Source organism: Elaeis guineensis, chromosome 13, assembly GCF_000442705.2.
Source record: "Elaeis guineensis isolate ETL-2024a chromosome 13, EG11, whole genome shotgun sequence".
Lineage (NCBI taxonomy): Eukaryota > Viridiplantae > Streptophyta > Magnoliopsida > Arecales > Arecaceae > Elaeis > Elaeis guineensis.
This window is the reverse complement of record NC_026005.2, coordinates 70,065,134-70,072,845: the sequence shown is the minus strand read 5'-3', so window position 1 is coordinate 70,072,845 and position 7,712 is coordinate 70,065,134. Positions and strand designations below refer to the sequence as shown.

General features: G+C 34.1%; 1 pseudogene; it reads left to right on the top strand.

Annotated features, from left to right (window-relative positions):
• Positions 1 to 717: 717 nt before the first annotated feature.
• On the top strand, positions 718 to 815 carry LOC140853567 (small nucleolar RNA R71; annotated as a pseudogene).
• The last annotated feature ends 6,897 nt before the right edge of the window (positions 816 to 7,712 follow it).

Here is a 7,712-nt window from a genome sequence, read left to right as displayed (position 1 = left end):
AGCTTAGCAATGGATTGTGTGTGGGAGTTAAGGATCTGAGTGTTGACTTCTAATCATTCTAGTGCTTTCAGAATTTTTTTCTCAAAAGCTGAGCTGTGACCAGTAGTAGACGGTTGAGGAACATTTTAAAATTGATGGTATGGTCCATGCCTACATGTTGGGTCCTGATATTGAGGTCGAGGTGTGGCAGGACCAACCACTGGTTGTGGTCTCCAGAAAAAATTTGGATGGTTTCTCCAGTCAGGATTATAAGTGTTCGAATATGGATCATTTCCTGGTCTGCGAGCTTGTTGGACTTGAGCTTGCTGAACCTGCTCGTGCACAAACTCAGAAAATTGAGGTACGGTTGGGCATTCACTAACAAAATGGTTCGGACTTGCACACAATGCACAAACTTCTTGGATTGGGTTAGGTGGAATCGGAGATTGTCCAGTATTTAGAAGACGATCTAATTTTTGGGATAGTTCATCTACTTTATGATGGATATCTATGGCATTTCCTACTTCATATATTCCACCTCTCTTTGGGTTTAACATGGGTTTATCTCTAATAGAGGCAGACATATGATGTAATAAATTTTTACTTAAAATTTCAAACAGTTACCATGCCTTATCCTCACTTTTCAGCATGAATATCCCACCGCATGATGCATTGACCATTTGTCGATGTCTTTCTGATAGCCCATCATAAAAATATTGGATTAACTGCCACTTGGGTACAGCATGGTGGGGATATTTTCTAATAAGGTCCTTTAATCTCTCCCATATTTCATGAAATATTTCTCCATCTAATTGAAAAAAACTAGTTATGACTTTCCTTATTTGATTAGTTTTTCCTATGAAAAAATATTTCTTGAGAAACTCTCCTTGCAGCTGGTCCCAGGTTGATATAGTCATGGAATCCAAAGTATGTAGCCAGTATTTGGCTTTGTCCTTAAGTGAAAAAGGAAATAATTTTAACCTAAGAGCATCATCGGAGAAGTTGTGAATTTTGACAGTTGAGCATATCTCAAAAAATTCTTCAAGATGTTTATAAGGGTCCTCATTACTAAGTCCATAAAATGAAGGTAACATTTGGATTATACTGGACTTAATTTCTTATTGAGTGGCCTCCACAGGGGGCACTTGAATACAAGGAGAGTAGGTATATGTGGAAGGAGTAAAGTACTCCTTCAATTGCTTGGGTGGATCATTCTCCTGATTTCGGTCCATATTTTTATGTCTGTTGGCTCTAAAGGTTCTTTTTATTTCTGGATCAAAAGGTTGGATTTCTGGTCGTAACGATCTACGGCCAAGCATACACCTTACAATTATACTTTAGAGCAAATACAAAAAATTTTAGTTTTTATAATATATATATATATATATAATAAATTGAGAAAAGAATGAAAAAAATCTAAAGAGAAGAACCTAATAATCTTAAATCTATGAAAATGGAGAAATTAGTTAATGTTTAGATGTTAATTGCAATCAACTTAAACAAGTATAGACTCTCTATCCTAAGGTTAACTTAGATCTAGACAGCTCCTAACTTCCAAGACCGCCTTTGAGCACTCCAAGCTCAAGATTGACTAACTGACTCAGCCAGGAAAGCATAAGATGTGGGAGGTTTCCTGCTCGTTGCTTTCCTTAGATACCAACTGAGTTGGCCAGGTCAGTCAACGGAATCAATTAAAAATTACTTTCTTTAACCACTTGCCTTAGACACTGAGCAATTAACCAATCCACACTCGGTTCAACTCTAGAGCTTTCTTATCCTATTGAGCTCGAAATTCTTAGGGGTCAACGTCTAATTAATTTTAGATTAAGATCTAGGTTATGCAAATGCAAGAGAGTGATTTGTGGGCTAAGGAAGGGTGATCAAATCCCCACCTTATCTAATTAATGGGCTATTGCCCTTAAGATTAATTATGGAGATGAGATGAAAAGAAACAAGGTGTCCAATCAAGTTAGAATTTTTTATATTTGAGGTTACGCTATTTTAGTTTAGTGTTATGAAATATCAGTAGCTTTTTTTTTTAATTCAACCGTGCCAAGATCTCCGACAACAGCGCCAAAATTTGATGTGTAGTCGTTGATAGCACCAAAAATAACTCTACTCACTACGTAGGTAGGATGAGTCGAGATCGTATCCTCAGGGACCTTGGGCTAAGTTGAGATTGCAAAATAAAAGAAAGAAGTATTGTTTTTGATTTAGAAAATAAATTATCTTAAAATTGATGTAATTAGAAAATAAAGAGCTCGAGAGTTTTGAATTAATTTTGCACTAGTAGAGTTGTATCTCTTTTTTTTAATTAAATAGATGTGATTAATCTTAAGAAAAATACCTGTCTTCCCTCGGCATGCCCCGTACCCGTAGATCACGATGCGTCTCCGGAAAGTACTAGGTAAATAACTCTTCTTTTCTCGGCACGTCCCGTATCCGTAGATCACGGTGCGTCTCCAGAAAGTAAAAGTTGTTCCTAATATTAATCTAACAAGAAAGCATAAATAAAAGCATATGAAAGAGAGCAAATAAAGAACTCATGATGATTTAAATAAAAAGCATAATCTTTATTGCATATAAAGAAATACAAGAAAGTTTAGAATAATAAACCATCTCTGTGTCGTTACAAAATTTTTTCTCCACTCCCGAGACTGCTAGCCTAGCTGCTCATGGAGTAGTCCCTTTCTATTCCCCTATGTAAGGCTCTAGAAGAATTTCTGGGCTCCCCCTCCAATGAGAGTATAAAAGTCTTTTTATAGGTGTTAGGAGGGAGGAGTTTTACATGATTTTCTGATGTGGGACTAAAAAAAATGCTAAAGACTAAAAGATGGATGGATAAGATGGAAAGATCACAAATAAATAAAAAAAATATAAATCTTTCCTCTCAAAGTATTTCTAAATATTAATTTTTTTCCTTTAATAAGCATTTGTTCGTCCGCCAGCAAAAACTCCCCGCGAACCCGCCTGCCGCGTGCCCGCTCGCCGCGTGCCCGCACCTGCACGCTAGCACCCGCACGTCTGCGCACGCCCGCTTGCGATGCCGCGCCTGTGCCCGCACTCGCGCCCGCCCCGCGTCTGCCCCACGTCCGCCCCTGCATCCGCCCCGCGTCCATGCTCGCGCCCACACTCGCCGCGTGAACACTGCCGCGTAAATACTCTTTTTATATTCCAAAAAGAAACTTTTATTTCTTCACAATGACGTCTATATCCTTTTGGATTCCTTGCATAGTATCTTCATTTTCTATAATACCGTATGCATCTTTCTTTTATTTTAATTTTATTTTAAGTCCAAATTTCTTCAAACTTGAGTCTTTTTGATCTATAAATCGAACTTTTTGTATCGGCAATCATCTTTCCTGTAAAACATAAAAAGAAGCATCAAATTCTTAATAAATAAAATAAATTAAATATAATTTTCTGCTTTAAATGACTTAAATTAAGTGTTTATCAGTCATCATCTCGGATCAAAAAACCATAGTATCTATCTGGCTGATTTGGTACTCTATCGGATCTCTTCAATGGTGCTTTTACTGGTTTTGGATTTGATTCTTCAATCAAATTTAATTCTATGTGTGTCAATTCTTTCACCTCTTGAACTTCATCAAGTTCAATTTTATAGCCATTAGCTCCTTCTCTAAGGAACTCATTTTTCAAAAAGACTGTCCTGTTGCTGATAAACACTTTTTGCTCTTTAGCAAGGTGAAAGTATTATCCTTTAATTTTCTTTGAATACCTTACGAACAAGCATTTATCGAATTTAGATCCAAACTTATCTATCTTTAAATGTTTGACATAAGTTGGACATCCTCAGATCCTAAGATGTGAGAGCACCGACTTATGTCCAGTCCATATCTCATATGAAATTTTGTTGACAGACTTGCTCGGCATCTTATTCAGAATATAGCAGACAGTTTCTAGAGCATATCCCCAAAAGAAGATTGGCACACTCATAAAGTCTATCATGGATCGGATCATATCTAACAAGATTTGATTTCTTTTTTTTGACATCCGATTATGTTGTGGTGTTCCAGAAGGGGTCCACTATGAGAGAATCTTATTCTCTTTTAGATATATCAGGAAGTCACTGGTGAGGTATTCACCTCTTCGGTCTGATCGAAGGGTCTTAATATTCTTTTCAATTTATTTCTCTACTTCATTACAGAATCGTTTGAATATTTTGAATGATTCTGATTTATACTTCACAAGGTAGACATACCCATATCTCGATAGATTGTCTGTAAATATAATGAAGTAGTAGTATTCTTCTCTAGTACTTATATTTATAGGTCCGCATACATCAATATATATTAGATCTAGGATATCGTTGGCTCTTTTACCTTTTATCTTAAAAGATGATTTAGTTATCTTATCAAGTAGATAGGATTTGTAAATTGGTAATGATTTATAATCATCTATTTCAAGGACACACTCCTTGATTAACCTATCAATCTTATTCTTGTTCATATGACCAAGCCCATAATGCCAAAAATAAGATTCACTGACATTATCTATTTTAGAATGCTTACTGGATGTGTATATTACACCAACAGACCGTGATATTACGTATATGCCATGTCTTAATTATCATCACATAATTGCAGTATCATTCATAATGATATCACAAAAATCATCTTTTATTATAAACGTAAAATCAAATTTGGCCAAAAAGCCTACAGAGATGACATTCATCAAAAAGAAAGGATAATAATGATAATTATCTAACATAACACTACTGGACTCGAAGACAAGCTGCAAAGTTTCTAAAGTCAGGACTGGAATAAGGCTTCCATCTCCAATGTTTAGGAACTACTCGTCTTCTCAAAATTTTTTACTTATCTACAGTTCTTGCAATGAATTGCATATATTAATCAGACTTTCGATATCCAATATCTAAATAGTAGTATTATAAATCAAAAAATTATAAGGAGTTATCATATAAGTACCTTGTGAAGCAACTGTTTGCTTGTTTCTTTTATTCTCAGGCCTATTTGGATCAAAGGTGGCTATGTAAGCAGGATAATTCTATTTTTAATGACCTAACTTCTCGTAGACGAAGCATTCTACTTGACTCTTATCGACTTTCGAGTTTCTGCTCTACTTTGGATCGACGGCACGAGTTTTTTGTACCTTCTTCTTCTTTTCTCTCTTAATAGATCGACGACCTACAGATAAACCTCCCACAATATGCACCGGCTCCTTCTAGAGCTGGTGGTCTTCAAAAATCTGCAGTAATCCTAGCAAACCATGATAATTTACTGCAGGCTTCATCATTCTATAATGATTGAGAAAGGATAGGAAGGACTTCGGTAGCGAGTTAAGAATAACATCCTTGCCTAATTGTTCATGCAACAGAAAGTCAAGTTTACTCAGACATTCAATCTGCTCAATCATGTACAGTACATAGGTAGTGACTGAAGCTCCCTCTCACATACAAGCATTGAATACTGTGTAAGAGATTTTGTATCTCTCCGCATCTTTAGGAGTTCCGAAAGACTCATTCAATATTTGAATGATCTCCTCTGACTATGCATCCTTGAACCTATGGCTAAGTTAGTCGTTCATGACTGTCCTCATTATATAATGCATAGTTGTGCGATCATTGAGCTACTTTAGATAAGTGTCTATCACAGCACGAAGAGTGTTGGTAGTAGGTTCTTCAGGTATTTCATCTATAAGGATGTACAGAATCCTCTCATGCTCCAAGATGATCTTCAACTTTCGATAGCAGCTATCAAAGTTGGGTCCAGTAAGCTTATCGCTGTCCAACAGTAAATGGAGGGATAGTATGTTGGCCATAGCTAAAAAAAAAAATAAAAATCTATTAGCATATGAATTATTTTTAATCTTAAAGATATGAATTTTAGTCTAAAGATTCTTCTATTATTTTATACGAATTAGTAGTCTCTACCTCCAACTTGAGGAATTACATTAATTTTTTAGCAGATACTAAAATCCATACAGACTGCATTTGGATCTGAATATGGCTCGGCCAATCTTAGTATATCCATGAGTACATTCATAACCAATTTTTCTCCAAACAATTTAGTAATTTAGTTTTACCCCAGATATTCCTTCAGCAGGTATGTGGTGCCTCCACTGAAAATTTTGGTTAGATCCAACCATTAACATGACAATACCAAGTGCATCCAACAAATAGATGTCCAGGCTCGAGTGTGGCTCGGCCAACCTGAGCATTGATCTAAAGATACAACAAGATGGTCATATGATGGATGATAATTCTAATACATAATAGACACCAGGTGTATGTCACCTCAAATGCCTACTTAGAATATTGAACTTATTATCATGCACCTTAATAAGAGGCTATGAACAAGTTATCTCTATAACTGTATCATTTTAAGAATCTAATAATTTAGATGATTTGATTTTATTTACTTGAGAATAAGAAAAAAAGTTGACCTGCAAGCTGTAAATTCTCTCACTGACTTCATCAATTCATGTAGTGGATTAGATACAAGCTGGTCTAAAAATAATTAAATTAGTTATAATAATTTATCTTAATGGCATGGGTCAGCTCAAATTAACTAGTGACCTAATCAAAATATAATCTACCATACTGGCCAGGTAAGTGAGAACAGTAAGAGAGATATATCATTAACTCACCGTAGACGCCATCTAGGTGAGTAGCTCCCAATTAATAATTATTTAATCAAATCTATCATACTTATCTTAGATACTAATTGATTAATTAGTTTTGATTTGATCTACTAGAAGATTCGGGCTCAACCATGGAGCCATGATCCGGATCCATTCATTAAGGTCAAAAAGATATGGACTTGATCAAACTTCAACTATTGAGATTGATGTAGAAAAATTTTGATCTAATTTAATTCAACTCTTGATTAGATTTAATCAATTTCTCTACTTAGTTCATATATATTTCTAATTGTAGATCTAACTTAATAAAAGAATCTAATTCTTGCTAACCCATAGCCCATCGATTTATATGGTGTCTTAATGATCTTCAATTCTTAAATCTAGATCGTTTAAACTTAATTTAGAATTAAATATGTGAAACGTGTGTTTCAGTTTATAGAACTATTCTACCAGAATTTAAAGTGAAGCATACCATATATTTTAAGTCATAAAAATAAATTTTTATAATATATTTAATAATTAAACATGCATAGGTATGATCTAAACTTCATACAAGCATCACATGCATCATGATAATTTTTAGATTCATACTATTCAGATTCTAAAATAATTTTATATCTAAATTTATCTTATTATAATGAATCATAAATTATTTTAGATCTAATTTAAATATATTTATTATTAAAATAACTCATAAGAATCTATTCACTTTTTTTCTTTATGAAATTGGATCACAAGGACATCCCTACACATCTTAAGAGAATCCATCGAATGAGCAAGAGAGAAAAATTAATCTCTTCGATCTTTTTTGATCAAATGATCTAGTGATCTCATCAATCTGAGTACTGGACTACTAAGATCTGAAATCTAATTTTATATGCAATCACATCAACATATAATTTTGATAAAATAATTTATAAATATGACTTGATCTTATCAATCATATTCTTTATCTAATCTAATTAGATTTGATGCATCATATACATCATATCAGATATGAAATATAACTTATATTGATTATAAAATATCAATTTTAGATTTAATATTATATAAAAAATTAATTAGATACAAACATGAACGTATAAGGATTAATTTTCTGGTTAAATCTA